Source organism: Mauremys reevesii, linkage group 6, assembly GCF_016161935.1.
Source record: "Mauremys reevesii isolate NIE-2019 linkage group 6, ASM1616193v1, whole genome shotgun sequence".
Taxonomy (NCBI): domain Eukaryota; kingdom Metazoa; phylum Chordata; order Testudines; family Geoemydidae; genus Mauremys; species Mauremys reevesii.
This window is the reverse complement of record NC_052628.1, coordinates 120,883,749-120,900,331: the sequence shown is the minus strand read 5'-3', so window position 1 is coordinate 120,900,331 and position 16,583 is coordinate 120,883,749. Positions and strand designations below refer to the sequence as shown.

Genomic DNA, 16,583 nt, shown 5'->3' with positions numbered 1-16,583 from the left:
GTCATAGGAGCAAATGGAAGAAATAAAAAGTGGGGGAAAAATCCAATTTATAGGGGAATCACCTGATTCTTCTCCTGCCCTTGGAGAGCAAGCTATCCTGTTACACAGCTCGGCTAAGTAAGTTCAAGCTGCAGCTGATTGCCTCCGTGACAGGCCTATGGGCTTGAGGCAATGCCCACAACAGTTAATGAGGGTCTTTCTAGGGACTGCAGTGGGTGCTGGATGAGGCCCATGCAAGACATGATTCAGCGAAATACTGCCTTGCTGGTGAGAGCTGATAGGACCACAGCACAAGGTAGGGACAGCTCAGTGCTTTGAGCATTGGCCTGCTAAACCCAGGGTTGTGAGTTCAATCCTTGAGGGGGCCATTTAGAGAACTGGGGTAAAAAAAACTGTCTTGGGATTGGTTCTGCTTTGAGCAGGGGGCTGGACTAGATAATCTCCTGAGGTCCCTTCCAGCCCTGATATTCTATGAAGCTGGTATGGCTGCTGGCATATCTTCAGTTCTCTGCATGCCACAAGCCAGTGGGCCTTCCTAGGACACTTTCTATCCTGAACCCTCATGTAAGGGCAGCTACAGCTGTCTGGAGTAGTACCCAAAACACTTGACAATGACTAGGCAGCTCCTGCACTGTTGTGCTGATCAATATGGTCTCTTTGTTTCCTGGTACTCCCCTGTCTGTCTGTATCCACTGACTGTTTCTTGGCTTATGTTTAGATGGCAAGCTCTTTGGGGCAGGGGTGATCTGTTTGTACAGCACCTAGCCCAGCGTGGTCCCGGTCCAGAAGTGGGACTCCTAAGTGCTTCAGTTGCCTTTTTTCACCTCAGAGGTGGCAGCATTTCAGTGGTGGATAAAGTAACTCCCAAGTCTAGTTTGATTATTAGGTTCAATGCAGACTCAGTGGGCTCGCTGTGCAAATCCAGCTGCAGGATCTGGCCCTCACTTTGTAAAGCGCTGGAGGGACAGAGACTGGATACAGATGCCACATATTGCACTGCTAGACAAGGTGGGTAAGGTTAATATCTTTTATTGGATCAGCTTCTTCTGGTGGAAGGAACAAACTTTTGGACAGCACCGAGCTCTTCTTCAGGTCTGGGCAGGTCTCTGAAAGCTTCTCCCTTCCACCAGCAGAAGCTGGTCCAGCCAGAGATACCAGCTCACCTTGTCTCTCCCATAACCTGGGACCAACACGGCTACCTCACCACTGCAGAGAACGTCTTACTGCCATGTATTGAATGACGGGGCAGAGATGCTCTGAACATGGAGTCCTTAATATGAGTCAATTAAAAGTGTGTGGGTCTCTCTCCGCCTCCACATGGCAGCATGTGCAGCTGCTCTCTGATTTTGCTAGTTGGTTCCTTTTCAAAGCTCAGGGAGGCTAGGGAGGCTAGTGTCTGTGTGTCTGTCTCTCCTCCCCTGCCTGTCTGTCTGTCTGCCTCCCTTCCTCTGTCTCAGTGTCTGTCATTCACAACTGTTACAAATCCTGGAGCAAGATGGTGCGCGGGCTGTGAAATGGCTGCGTTTGGTCCCCCTTGGCCAGCCACCGAGAGCTTTTATGAATGGAGCAGTGTTTGCCTCAGGGATCAGAGCTGTGAAGAGCTCATTAATGGATAATGAATTCTCCCCCCTCCCGCCGTTCCCCGGGAAGGAGTGGTGGTGATGGTGGCGGTGGTGGTTTGACACAAACAGTGACAGGGCGTGATCTGCCGATGAATGGCCACTGTCATTTACAGAGTGATCGGGTGGCAAGCAGCACTGCCGCTCTCTGTTCTGGGCCTGGGGCTTTGATCTCTGGGAGTGTGTTGGCTTCCGCCGGGCCTCTAAGGGGCACCTATTCATACCCTCCCCCCTTCCCCCAGACAGACTAAAAGGAACTGGAGTCTCATACACACACATGCACACACAGAGTGTTCAGCTAAATGCTAATGCCATTCAGCTACCCAAAACTGGAGGCATCTGCAAAGAAGAGCCTCGTCTTCCTTTAGACGGAGCGGTGGGGGCGGGGAGGGGAGTTTGTCCTTGTCTGGAACCACATTAAAAATGTGAATTTATTAAATGCATCTGGCTTTTCTTAGACCAGGCGCTCACTTTGCAGGCTGGACAGGAAGCTTCCCAAATCAGCGTTCTGAAATGGAACGAAACCAAAACGTATCCAAATTCCCCACGAAATGAAAGCCGGGAAACGAAATGAAAGGAAACCTTTTGGGTTGAACATTCTGGGTTTTTCATTTCTGTAAAACAGAAACATTTCGTTCCGATTTTGACTTTTGCATTTGTTCAAACGTTATACAGGACAAAGTAAAAGTACAGAAAAGTCATTTCCAAAGGGAATACCAAAATGCGCCATTCTAATAGTTTTCTGAAACTAATTTTCACTGAAATTAACATTTTCACAATAAGTTTCAATTTCAGCCAAAAAGCATTTTCGGTTGAAAAAAAACAATACGCTGGAAAATTAGCAGCCGGCTCTAGTAATGAATTCCTGTGTGTAGATCTCATTTGTTACTGTGGCAGGAGTCCCCAGATCCTGCACGTCCCTGAGTATGAGCAGCCCTGACACCCAGCCCTGATCCCCTCGCTACACCTGACCCTGAGCTTGGCCCTGAGCATCTCACGATATCTGGCCTTGAGCATAGGGTGACCAGACAGCAAGTGGGAAAAATCGGGACGGGGGTGGGGGGTAATAGGAGCCTATATAAGAAAAAGACCCAAAAATTGGGACTGTCCCTATAAAATGGGGACATCTGGTCACCCTACTTGAGCACCACTGTAACAGGGGGCCCGTTCCTTTAAGGGCCAGAGGCTTTGGGCCGGTCATTCCTGTTCAATTACGTCTGCCTGCTACACCTGGCCAGGGGAGGTCTTAAAAGGAGGCAAACCCAGCAACTGAGGGCGGGGCAATGGGCTGTTCTGTAGTGGGCAAGCGGCCTAAGTGGAGATAAGAGCCAATCAGGGACTGCAGCTCCCTGAAACCCTGCATGGGGGGTAATGGTGCTGCCCTTTGGACAGTGAGTTTGAAGCTCAGGAGACAGGTTGGTGCTGAGACAGTTTCTTGCAGCTGGGGCCAGCCTGCAAAGAAGGGAGCTAACAGCTGAGCCTGGCTGGGCTGCAGATTTGCTTGTTTTGCTATTTTTGGTTCAGTGAAAGACTCTGAAGCCCCAAAAGGGGTTGAGCTCTGTTATGAGGCCAGGCCTGTGGTCAGAGCAAGCGGGAGAAGACACTGAGAAACTGAGGCAGGGCTGCTGCAGTACCATTTTCAGCCATGGAACACCTTGGTTTTTTTCATTTTGAAATGACTATCTGTTTCTAAGAAAATATCTAACAAACAATCTGTTTCTAAATGATAAAATAAATCAAGTCAAAATCAGAACAAAACAGTCTGATTTTTATGAAAAACTTTCAATTGACCTGAAATGATTTTTTTTTCAAAAACTTCATTTTGCGGCAAATTCTTAAATTGTTTGTTTTTTTGTTCTGATTCAGAACAAAAGCAAATTTTGAAATGTCAGAATTTCTCAGGAAAAGAAATCCTGAGTTTCAATCATCCCTAAGAAATATCTGTCTAGCCACACAAAGGGGACAGCTAAAAAAAGGCTTAGGTGCAATGAATAATGGTTTTAATGGTGGTGATTTTGTTTCAAGCTGGAAGTCTGACATTATCTCGCACTTTCCACTTCACCCATGTACAATCTTAAGATGTTGGATTTCATTTATATACTGCGGGAGAGAGCCAATAGTGAGGATAATAAAAATTGGGAGAATGGGGGTTAAAAAGGAGAGAAAGGTAGATTCTCATCAGGCTACATTGTCGCAATCCAGTTACTTTGTTCTTGATATAAAATACTTTTCAATTATTTGCCTTCATAAGTAATTAACGACAGGCCAGAGCATCTTCTGCAGGGGAAAAGGGCAGCAGTCTGTGAGCACTGTGGTGGAAATATATTTAAATTAGAATAATCCAGATCTTGTTTGCTCCTAGGGTTGGCTGCAGTACTTTGACTTGCAGAAGGGAAGGATGCCACATACTGCTCGTTTTGTTCTGGAGCAGGGTGGGGGTGGTGCATGGGTTGACTGATTTCTAAACTGGCTAGTGTAAACCTGCAGGTGTTACAGTGCAGTAGATTCAGCTTTGTAATTATGGGTCAGTTGACATCTCAGTGAAGGTCAATTGGATGAAAACTGCTTTCAATGGGCCCACTATAAGGAGGTGAATTGTGACACCTGCTGCCAGGCCTGAGAGGAACAGTCCAGGACATTTCATTTTGCAGCACAGCCAGGCTGCTGAGCCCTCGTTTCAAAGGGAGCCTGCAACTCGACCAGTTGTGCGTTTAAAACCCGTGAAAGGTAGAGTTATTCCTGGTTGTGTACGTTGGCTTCTCTGACAGGACCGGAATGCAGTCAGACGACAGCAATGATGTTCATCTTCCAGACATGGGCAGATAAGGTTTTACACTGTCTCCCCTCTCCACCTTTTCTGTACGTAAATCTATGTGGCTAAAATCTGTGCAATGTTTCCTCTCCATCAAATGAAATGCTTCAAGCTTTGCCATGTAAAAGGAGTGCTGAGGAAATGTAACCTTATTCCAGACTTGCTCGGCTCAAACTAATGCAAATTTCTGCCGGTGATAAACAGGGCTTTGAAACATGCTGAGCTCACACCCACCTCAAAGGGCCTCTTACAGAGCATTAAATCATTTGGCTGCTCAATAGTTAAAATGGTTAGAAGGAACTATTTGCAAACCAGGTCCAGTATTTTTCTACACCATATTTTGTCAGAGGGCCCTGAAGCACTAACCTCGTCATCCCTGTCTTATTTCAGAGTAGATTTTGCAGAGAATTATAGGCCCCACTTCTGCAAATGAAGCCATGTAGATGGACACTTGCTCCGGCCAAAGCCTCACTGAAGTCAGTGAGGCCGCACTTGGCCACAAAGGCCAGGCTGTATGGAAAGCCATTGTCGGTGTCAGAACATCAAGAGGCTTTTGGGGGAGGGAGGGCCAGGGGGAAAGAGAACTGAACTTATAGATGGGGTGAAATAATAGTTGCAAAACCCAAGATTTTTGACAAAAATTAGAGTTTTTGCCTATCTTCCCTGAAATCCCAGAAACGTTGTGAAAAATTAAACAAGAGAATTGTGCGACACTGATCTGTGTTTGTAGAGTGCCTAGCACAATGGGGTCTTGCTCCGTGACCGGGTGCCACCAGAGAGCTACTAATAAATCAAACAGGCTGAGGAAGTAGTGGTGACGTCACCTGTTTAAAGGCCTCGTAGCTTGAAGAAATGAACACAGGTCTGTGAACCCCAGAATTCTGAATGCTGTTCCCCTCTCATTTTGATTGGGCATCAGACTTTGCACTTATTTAGTACTGAACTGACTTCCTGAAGCTACTCCGTGAAGCCCAGCCATGGCTGGCCCAGGTCAGGTGACTCAGGTCTTGGGCAGCAGGGCTAAAAACTGCAATGGAGACGTTCGGGCTGGGGCTGGAGCCTGGGCGGGTGGGGGAGGGGTTCAGAGCCTGGGCTCGAGCCTGAGCCCAAATGACTAGACTGCAACTTTTAGCCCTGCAGCCTGAGCTCCATGAGCCCGAGTCAATTGCCCCTGGCCCTGAGACTCGGTGCTGGGGGGTTTATTGCAGCGTAGCTGTATTGTTCTCCTCATTTTGTCTGTGGAGGTTTACTGAAGTTAAAGGACTTCTCCGTAGTCACTCAAAGCCAGAAGTCACTCAAAGCCAGGATCAGACAGCGGGGCTGAAATCCGGGCTCCTTTGACTTCACTGAGTTTTGCCATTGATTTCAATACAGCCGGGACTTGGTCTTGCGTCTCCTGGCTCCCTCTCTGTGGCTAACTTGCTAGGCCACAGTAACTTTCTAGGGCTGAGTTATAAGCCCTGAAAAATGTGATCCGTAATGGAAATGCTGCTGTTTATTGGCGCTCCGATTAACGGCTGTAATGACTACGTTAAGCTTTTGTTCATGTTCTGTCTGGAGGCTTGTGAAAATAGTATTCCTTTTTAAAATGGACTGACTGGGCCAAATTTTTCCTCTCCTTCACCCAAGGTTTCCAGGTCTGGTCCTGTCACATAGCAGGATTCAGTGTTAAAATCTTCTTTTCTCACCCCTTCTTTTTTATTTATTTTTTTTTGGTAGCAAAGTAAATACAGATAAAACATAAAATCAGCCATGCACTAATCCAGCCCATTAATAACATGCAAATAGAGATGTTTAGGGTCAGGATATTGGAAATCTGTCAGTAACGGCCATCAGTGACCTCAAAGGCTTTCTGAGAACATGCTTACTATGTCTTCTCAAACCGTGCCGTCAGCAGTGACATGTTGGTAGCTGGTGCAGCTCCAATACGAGGAATCTGTGTTTTCTGTTCTTGGTGTTTTCACTGCCATTTGCTAGGTGCACATGGTTCTTCTGTCTGCACAGGAATCCACTGTCAATAGCATGCTGGGTCTCTGACTATCTGGAGACTGGTCACCATTGTATTTGGTCACCTTCATGGTATCTGATTGGCCCTCAAACACACGATGCCAGGGTCCTGGTTTGTTTAAATGTCTTCTGTTCATCCTGCAGAAGCTGCCCTCAGTGGTGGTTATGACAAGAGCTGGCAAGAAAATGGGTGCGTGGAAGTTTCCATGGAAAACGTGGGCAATTTTTTAAAAAAATTGTGTTTATCAAAAAATTTCTACAGAAAATTTCAACTTTTTGTCAAAAACTGAACAAGTTTCAGCTGAAAAGCAAAAGTTTCAACTGGGAAAATCGGAACTAAATATTTCATTTCAGGTGGGGGCAATTCAAATTGAAATACTTTGGGATGTCGGATTGAGTTGCAACTTTTCAGGTTGGCTCGATATTAAACTGTTTCTCCCTGAGCTGCCTCATGGCTGTTGTAGTTCAAGTGTCTTATATCCCTGTTCTCCTCTATGGGCCAAACATCCTGGTCAGACTACATCTCTCAGATGCACCTGGGCTCCCTCTAGCTGACATGTCTCAGTGGTTAACATGGAAGTCAGTTCTGGTGCATCATGGCAGACTTAGTGTGGCCAGGAAGCCTGGCCCATAAGGGAGAATGGGGTTATGAGGTCCACCGTGGCTGAAGAGAACAGTTCAATGTCAAACCGAGCTGACACTAAACTTTTCAGTTCTGGAATGTCGACATGCTTCATTTGGATCAAAAACATTGACACGGAATGTTCTGATACCTCTGAGTTGGAAGTTTTGGTGTTTGGCCCAAAACATTTGCGTATTGGCTGAAAACACAACCAAAAACATTGGTGTTCGAGCAGCCAGTTCAACAAGAAATCAACATTTTCCACAGAAAGCAGCCACTTTTCACGAAAAATCCATTTGGTCAACCCCCCCCAACTTCCTGTCAAACAATGTAAAACAGAATTGTTGCAGTTGGGCATAATTGTGACCTTGATATGATTTGTAGAGCTGTTACCTTGACAGGATTGCCAGCCGTTTCACGTTTGGAATCTAACAGTTTCTTGCCATGCAGGTAGCTTTTTGGCATTGTCACAGTATTCCTTCCTTCTGTTTTATTTTCCTGGCAAATCATTGTTGTGTAACTACCCCAGCTTTAATAGTCTTTGGCTCAAGCAGCTTCTTAGATGTCAGTGCTAAGATTTTTGTTGTTCTGCTCTTGAGACTTTCAACTGGTGAGCCTAATCAAGTATTGATGTGTGCAGGGCTGAAAGTAACTTAAAGGACTTACCAGTACTCCAGAGTCCTTTCCAGCCTGAGGGCTCCATTCCTTCCATTTTTGCAAAGATTTAAGTTATCTTTGGCCATTTTGTAATGCTAAAGATTGTAGCTTGGGCACTTGGTGAGGGTGGATAGCTATTGACTCTCATGAACTGTATCCAAAGAAAGGAGGGATGAAAACATGGAAGACACATGACGTCTAGGCAGGATTGATTCTAAAGAAAATGTTTTTCATTATTTTACAGGAGCAATCCATGACCACCTCTTTGAATGTTATCTATGTGGGGTATTTTTCTGGCCCCCACTACACCAGTATGGGAGCGCCTCCCAATCTGTAATGCATTTGTCCTCCCAACATCCTTGTGGGGTAGGGAAGCACTGTGCCTCACTTTCCATCTGTACAATGAGGATAAGTGACTTGCCAAAGGTTGCACAGGGAATCTGTGGCAGGGAAATGAACCCAGATCTCCAGATGCCTAGGTTTGTGCTTGAACCCTCCTGGATCATCCTTTCCAAATCCAGATAAAAATGTTTCTGAAACATAACTGTGGCATTCCCCCATGGCTGCCATACTGATAGCTGTGAAAATGGGGACTCTGGATCAGAACCTGAACTGGTATAAATTGACACAACTCCCCTGAAGTCAATTTAAACCAGCTGAGGATCAGATCCTGTATGTTAAGTGTGCCTGGATTCTTTCCTTGATTAACCAGTGCTAAAAGGTCTCCCTAAAAGTTACTTTTTTGTCAAGAATCTCCTCCCATGTAACTTTCACACACACATTCTCTTCTACAAAACAAGAGAAATGGAGGTTACATATGTGTGTCTGAGTCCCCAAGCAGCTCTTAGAAAACGCAGCCCTGCTGTCACTAGGAGCGTCACACTTGTGTTTGGCGATACTGATTTGGTTTCTGAAGTGTAAGCAAACACTAAGCTGTCACGGTTTAACCTGTCCAGAGCAAGATGGACACCAGCATGGATAGAGAGGAGGAAATTGCCTGTGCAAACTGTGTCTGTGCAAAGTGAGTTCCCTAGAAAGTGATAAAATTGCAATCGTCTGCCAAATTGATTCCACTCTGCCTCGCTTTACAGCTCTTTCCTCACTTCAGGGGAGAGATACGTATCTTCCTATGAAAGCTGCAAACTTCCCTGCAGATTGGCACCACCATCCATAATACAGCACAGGCCGTGCACCTCTTCATCACCCTGGAGACAGAAACAAGACTAAATTGTTTCGCAGCGGTCAGCCATGCTGTGGCCACTGCAGTGAGGGGTCATCAACCTCTGATATTTAAAAAATAACGGTGCGGCTTGAATTTGCTTCCTGTGTTCCATGCTGAGTTTGTAAGCCAGTCACATCTAGCTAGTCACCACAAAATTGAGTCTGGAGCCTTCTGTTTAGAAACCGACAACACACATCCCAGGAAATCATGCTATCTCCATTAAACTGAATGCAACTAGTTAATAATCACCAGTTCAAAGAGTGCAAAGAGTTTTCCTATTACTCTGGAGGTTTCTCTTAAGAACAACCCTACAACCTAGCAGATCGTTGCTCTACGTGTGTGTGTGTGGCTATCTATAATCTGAATCTGTCAATATTCTGAACATACACAGTCGTCACTCTCACAAACAGGATCAAATTTTCAAACCAGCCTTAACTAGGCCTCCACATTTTATGCCCCAAACTTTCTCATAGAAGTGATTGGTAATGCAATGAAAATCGTTTGAGCTGCTCAAACATCAGGTCTGTAGGCATCTGAATTGTTAAGCTAATGCCTGCAAGTTGTGGCTGCAAAAAAAGATCCTTTTTTATTACCCCATCCCTTTGTGCTAGTCACTGTACATTCATATCACAAGGAATTGGTCCCTGTCCCGAGGATCTTACAATCTAAGGTGGCAGGTTTTTACAAATCTGGTCTCTGGTGTGTATGAATGCATTTGCAAGTGTGTGTGTATATACGCACAGGCATACCGTTCTCCATTGCCCTAGAGATAGTAAACAAAAGGAAAATGAGAGCCTTTCAAAGGAAGTTGATATACAGTATGTAAATATATTAGGCTGATTATATTACATTGATTATAATTGATTTTTGTTGGGTACTATTTTTTCCTTGTTTTAATATACAGTAGTATGTTTATATCTAGATCTACAGATGTGTTTCTCTATCACGTATACTCACACACACTGTTATGTATGTACAGTAAATGGGAAGACCCACCTAATTATAGCTATAAATTATGCAAAATAGGTAATATATGTATAAAAGATTACTCTGGATCTGCATATATTATCATTGATTTTTGCCAGCCTCTTTCGACAGGCTACCCGTTCCCCCTTGCTTGAATTCAGGACATCCCTTTCAAGTGGGTCCATGCACGTCTTTGGACATTGAAAGCAGTATAAGGAGAACAGATATTCTTATGTTCTGCACAGTGCCCAGAAATATGGTGACCTCGCCTTTTCATCTGTGATTAGCATCTGCCTGTTCATTCCGGTATGACCTACTGCGCTGCCCCCTGCCTTACGTTTCTAATCATCTTCCAAGTCCCGCAATCTTTGTTGAACTCTGACATCCGGGACTAGTCATTTGGGTCACCGACATTCATCTGGTAACCCTCCAACCCCATTAGCACGACGTTGTCGCCAATCTTCCTCCGTTCCCTCCTAACACAGAGAGAGGCAGTGACGTTTGTGCTCCAAAGTTGAAAATTGTTTTACTTTTGTGTGGAAACAGGGCAACTGGCGTATGTTACTGACAGTAGTCCAGGGGTGTCTTGGGGCGGGGGCAGTGTCTTAAGGATCACGTTAAAAAGGAGAGAGACATCGTGCTCTGGAACTCTTCTTTGGGATAAATCCACATCAGTATCCCTGATGAATGGCGATATGCCAGATAGGTTCTGTTCTTGCGGACTGAGAGCCTCCTGTGTTATGTTCCTTACAATTTGCAATGGCCGCCTAGGGTTTGCACATGGGGTGCTTGCTCCTTCTCTTGCACTTCATTTCTCAGTGGATGTTTTATCTAGCTATTTATCATGGTAGCAACGCCAGCCTGTAACTGCTAGCACTTGGATGGCTGAATCTCCTCCTGAAATACAGCTGCAAAGGAACAGCAGCCCGAACTAACGCCAACTTCAGTCCAAGGGAGGAGGCAGAAAGATCTTTCAGCAAATGATTGATTAATAAGCTAACATCATCAGAAACGACCAGGGGGTAAAGTGTGTGTGTGTGTGTGTGTGTGTGCGTGTGTGTTTGGGAGAGCAGGAGAAAAAAGGGCCTATTAAAGTATCCTGTAACTCAGTGAAGTAAAAGGACACCAAGAAGGCTGATAGTTACTAGTGTCCATTAAAAACAAATTATAAACAGAGCAATCATAGATACAATTGCAGTGAGATGGCAGAGGTCTTTACGAGTGCTGATGGGTTGCCGATAGTCAGCTGAAACAAATGGTTCAATAGTGTGATACCTCAGCTCCCAATAACAGAGGGCAAATGGCCTTCCAGGAGGAGATATAGATTTTCCTCTGAGATATGGAAAGGGGAAATAAATTAAATTATGTTAGAACATAGCTTAAAAAAGAGGAGTGTGGGTGTGTGTGGGGGGGAGACAGAAAATAAGCTTCTGCCGGCATTTGCAATTTAATTGATATTTGGCGGCAGGAAGCCAATCAGTATAAGTAAATTGACGTTATAAGATAAAAATAATCGCTTAATGGGATACCTTCCCCCCTGGCGGAGGCAGAGCGGATAAATGTAGCTAGGCCCACAGAAAGCAGCGTGATGGCTGTTACCGGGTCCAGCCTGCTGCTGTCTTACTGGCAGGGTTCTGCTCATGCTGCAGTTTATTTTTATGGCATCTGTCTTCGCTCCCTGAGAGAAGGCAATGAGCAGTTTCACACTGATTGCCGCCCCAGCCAACGGCGGCCGAGAGAGAGCCCATAATTAATGACTTTATTTGCTGGAGCACTGCTGAGAACAATTGAGTTTGTTATGGTAACAACTGATGCCAGCTTTCCCAGAGGCTCAGGGGAGGTGTTTTAGCGTGGAGTCCAGCCGCCAGAAGCCGGGCAGCGTACCAGATGATCCGCTCGCACAGGGAGCGCTGGCAGATGAAGTGTCAATAAAGCTGAGTGATTCAGCCTTGCGCTGATGAGAGCCGAGTGAAGGATGGGGGCTGGCATGAAGCATGGGCCTTTCTGGACACGCGCTTCCAAGATTCATTATTACGAAGCCTTTTTTTAACCAGGCAGCGGGGGCTAGTCATCGTGGGAGAGCAGACTCCAGTTCGTTAGTCTCTCTCTGTCTGTGAGACAAGGCGGGTGAGGTAATGTCTGTTCTTGGACCAACTTCTAGTGGGGAGAGAGACTAGCCTTCCAGCTGCACCAAGCTCTTCTTCAGGTCTCTCTATCTGGGTCAGGGCTGCCAGGAGACTTTCAGAAAACTGCTGACAGTTTGTGCAGCAAGATCTTTTTTCTTTCTCTCCTGCCTGGCGGCTTGAAATGCTCTGAATTTCCATTCAGGGGGCAACCGAGATGATGCGTGACACCCCACCCGCCAGGCCAAATCAGAATTTCCCAGAGCTGATGAATTTGTGTATGTTTTGCGGTGCTGAAGGCGAAGTTATTTTCATGCTAAAGGCGTTTCCTTGCTTTGATTCTGGTCCCTTGCGTTGCTTTTTCGAAGACGTCACTCAGAAGCAGAATGGCGCACAACTCGGCGGTTTCCTAAGCAGGGGTTCATGCAAAGATTTTCTTTGGTTTCACTTCACCTTGCTTTACAGCTCCTGAATTTCACTTTGAGTCTTAGGGGTTAAAACAAATGCAGTGTTTCAAAGCGAAACTCTCTCTAAACCACCAAGTTCCATTTGATTGCACCCTGTGCAACCCCCCCGTGTACACATCACAATTTTGGTGCGAAAACAGGAAAGACTTCACTTTGGCTTGCATTGGGGCCCGTGGTCGCTTGAACCTGAACCCAGTCTTTCTGCAAAGGTCTGTGAACTTTCGATAAACTTGGCCTGAGTTTGGAGACTGTAATGAAACAAAGAACGAGGCAAATTCCGTGTGATCTTGAGTTCCACTGAGAACATTTCACATTGTTTTAGTTCCAAGTTTTACTTGCTTATTCCCCATCTAAATAGACCACAGAGGTCCTTGGCCCACTCACAATTTACCTTCTCCTAGGGTTGCCAGTTTTGGTTTGATGTATTCCTTGAGGTTTCATCACATAACATTATCTTTAATTGAAGATTAATCTTTAATTCTGGAAATGCCAGGACAATCCTGGAGAGTTGGCAACCCTACCCTCTCCTCTTTCTGCCAATGGCATGTTTTTCCCATTGATAATTCACATTAAGAGCTCTTGTCGTCTTCAATATTGTCCCTCCGTCTTCTCCTTGGGTGGGCATGAGTTTGAATACCATGAGGATGTCCTTCCAAAAGATGCTGAGCTGATTTGTTTTTCATCATCTGAGCTACCTACCCTGCCCACTGATGTGATTACATCGCATTTACTTCATAGACCTGCCCCAGTTCCCTATCAGATCTTCCTCTCCACACATCATTCTCCCAAAATTCATCTGAACACTATTCTCCAAGGTATTTATCCGTCTTCTTTCCTTCCCAGTAAGTGGCCAGGTGTCGCATCCTTATCAAACACATAGATCCTCTAGATAGAGTCTAAATTTTAAGCTGGAGAAAAGCTTTGCTCGAGTGAAAAGGAATGCAGCAAGAATCATAGATTATTAGGGTTGGAAGGGACCTTAGGAGATCATCTAGTCCAACCCCCTGCTCAAAGCAGGACCAATCCCCCAATGGCCTCCTCAAGGATTGAACTCACAACGCTGGGTTTAGGAGGCCAATGCTCAAATCACTGAGCTACCCCTCCCCCAAGGGTGCAAACTGCAATACTTTTGTACACTTAAACATCAGGGCAAATGCTGAAGTTCCTTGAACTTGTTGCTGGTTAAAAATAGAAGCAAAATTGGGATTCCTCCTTTTTTCATTACAATTTTCAAAAATTCACAACCAATGGAAGTTTGACCAAAGACTTGGAAGGGGGATTTGCAAAAAACAACCCTCCTCCCCAAAAAAACCCCAACCCAACCACCTTGGGTGGAATTCCTCTCCCTGCCCCATTTTTTTTAAAGACAAATTTTGCAAATGTTTGAAATGTTCTGACTCCACTCAGACCACTGAACAATGGTGGATTTAAGAGTGCAAACAGGTGCACTGTTGCTGAAAGAAAATGTGTTCTGTGTTTCCTGCCACACAGAGCTAACAGGGGTGTGATCAGAGAAGCACCATGTGTGTCCCAGTCACCTCCAGGGTCTGCTCATGCAGATCCCTCACAAGGGCAGAAAGGCTCCTCTAATGATTCCATCTCAGCTGGAATAAAACTGGCAATGCCCAGGAGAGGTAACAGGTAGGGGAGGAGTTGCAGAGCAGAGAGTAATCAGGACGGATGGGGGAATCCAAGGGATGGATTGCCAATCTCTAATTTAGAGCGTGTTGATGGTCTTTGGTGAGTACAGGCCAGTTGTGGGTCTGTTTATGGGATCCTGGGAAAATATTACAAATCACAGCAGCTAAGATGGAGAGGAAGTGAGATTCTTATGGCCTGCTGACAGTGGGTTCTGCACAGTCTACAGTTTTGGCATAAAGAGCCCAGAACTCAGCATAGTCTTCAGTTTGGAACTCAGTCAAGTGTGGTGTTAATCTCTCACCTAGGTGCATTTTTTGACATCTTGGCATTGTGGATTGAGCTTGGGGCCAGGAGTCAGCTGCTCCTGGATTCTAAGTGTGCTCGCTTTTCCCCCAAGTTGTTCTATCTCTATAATGGAGATAAGATGTACACACCTTCCCTGCAGAGTTATTGTAAGGCGTAATCTGTTAATGTTGGTAAAGCACGTTACAAATGTAAATCACTGGGTATGTGCTGCTTATTATTATTATTTATTTTATTTATTATCCTATATAAGTGAGCAGGTCCTTTTGGCTTTATAGAGTACTGGTTAGCTAAGAATCAATGGCCTTATCTATAAAGAAAAATGTTAGCTCAAATTTAAAATATACCTTTTATCCTAGTGATGACCAAGCCAGTGAACATATAATGTATATTAAATCGGGCTGGAAAATGTTCCCCCATCTTGTGGAAAATGCTGACAAAAAACAAATAGTTTCTGTCAATTTTCTGCAGAAAACGTCAGCTGTTCATCAGAAAAGAGAAAATCCATCTTTTTTTCTTTTCTGTTTTTTTTTGTTTTTGTTTTTGTTTTTTTTTGGCAAACTAATGTGATCAACTTTGACCAAAGTTTGCCAAAAAACCTCACTTGTTTTGTTCTGTGTTTGGGAGAAAATGTTCAGTCTTCTGAGTGGAAAAATAAGAATTTTCAAGGAAAGCAGATACTTCCTTCATTTTGCCAAAACCACAATTTTCCTGGGTGAAAAAAGTTTTGATGGAAAATTTTCAACTGTATATCTTTCTTTGATGCTATCCAGTATTATCACACCTTGCAGAGGTGATAGAAGAAAATTCTATGGGGACCCGTGACAGCCCCAAATTTACAATTTTTAAAAATAAATTCCTCCTTGAAATTGTTTGGTTTTAGTGAACACGTCTTAAAGTGAAGAGCATTTTGTTGCGAATCCCTGGGAATTACCTTACTTTAGGTGCTACATTAGCCATCTTTCATGTAACATACATCTGAGTAATAGTGAAGAGAATGTTTGTATTTCTCACAAGATTTGTGGGCTTTGTCTTGCAGTTTTTATTCAACCCAAATTCCCATTGATTTCATTACAAGCTCAACATGAGTAAGGACTGTGAGGCAGGATCTTTGTTTTTTAAGCAATAAAGATCTTCACCTTTTTTTTGACATATTCATTATGAGTTCAATTGTGCGGCCCTTGGTCACATTGCTGAGCATGTATTCACACAAGTAAGTCCCATTAACTACTCTTATGAGTAAATGCTCCTCGGTGTCAGTCAAGGTTATTCAATCTAATCCTACATTCCTGGCATGCAAGAAGCCTGTATATGTGCTATAGGATGAGCAGGAAGTATGTATTATAAGAGGGAATTACAGTGCAAAGATAGGTTGGCTTTATTTTGCCTATAGATTAGTGTGGACAAAGGCAGCTTGACCTGGTGTGAGATTGTCGGAGTTCCTTTAGAAATGGACACTTGAAAGGTTTGGTTCTCTTTTACAATCATTTCTGACACACAGTTAAGGAGCGGTTGGTTTTATGCTTCTGTCATTCGTCTCACTGATTATTAGGATCTATTTGTATCGTATGGTGTGGAAGAAGCCAAGCCATAAAGTTTGGAACCAGTTCAGAATTTCCCCAAAGTTCAGGGGTGTTTGGATAAGAGGTTCTGACTGGCCCATGTCAGAGAATAGCCTGTTACAAAGGCTGGATTCTGATCAGGTGCCAGTTTTCTCCAGTGTTTGGTGCATATCTCTCAACTTCAGATCTGGTGCTGTGTGACACCAGCAATCAAAATCTGTGGCAGATTTCCAAAATGTGGCTCACCTGTACTTTGTTGTGTGTCACACCATTGACAGATTATAATGTTTAAAACTGAGCAATTTTATTTTAAAGGATATTTTTTCATTGTCTCAATTAAAAAAAAACCTGGTTAAAAACAAACAAGCAAGTTCTTTGATATGCATCAATAAAGTCCTCCCACATGGACCACCAACAGTATTTGAACCCTGGACAATCAGTTTTCCAGCATGGATTTCTACCACTTGAATCTCAGGAATAACTGTTTCTCTGTCAGCCAACCACAGGAAGGGGACTTGACACACACATCACCAGCGGGTTACAAACTGTTTGCTAGGTAGCAGCAGAGTGTTGGAGATCAGG

At 44.5% G+C, this 16,583-nt stretch overlaps 1 protein-coding gene across 5 annotated transcripts in view; it reads left to right on the top strand.

Moving 5' to 3' along the window:
* The window catches only part of PAX5 (paired box 5), a 224,138-nt gene that overhangs the window by 43,852 nt on the left and 163,703 nt on the right, over positions 1–16,583 (top strand). The window lies entirely within an intron of this gene.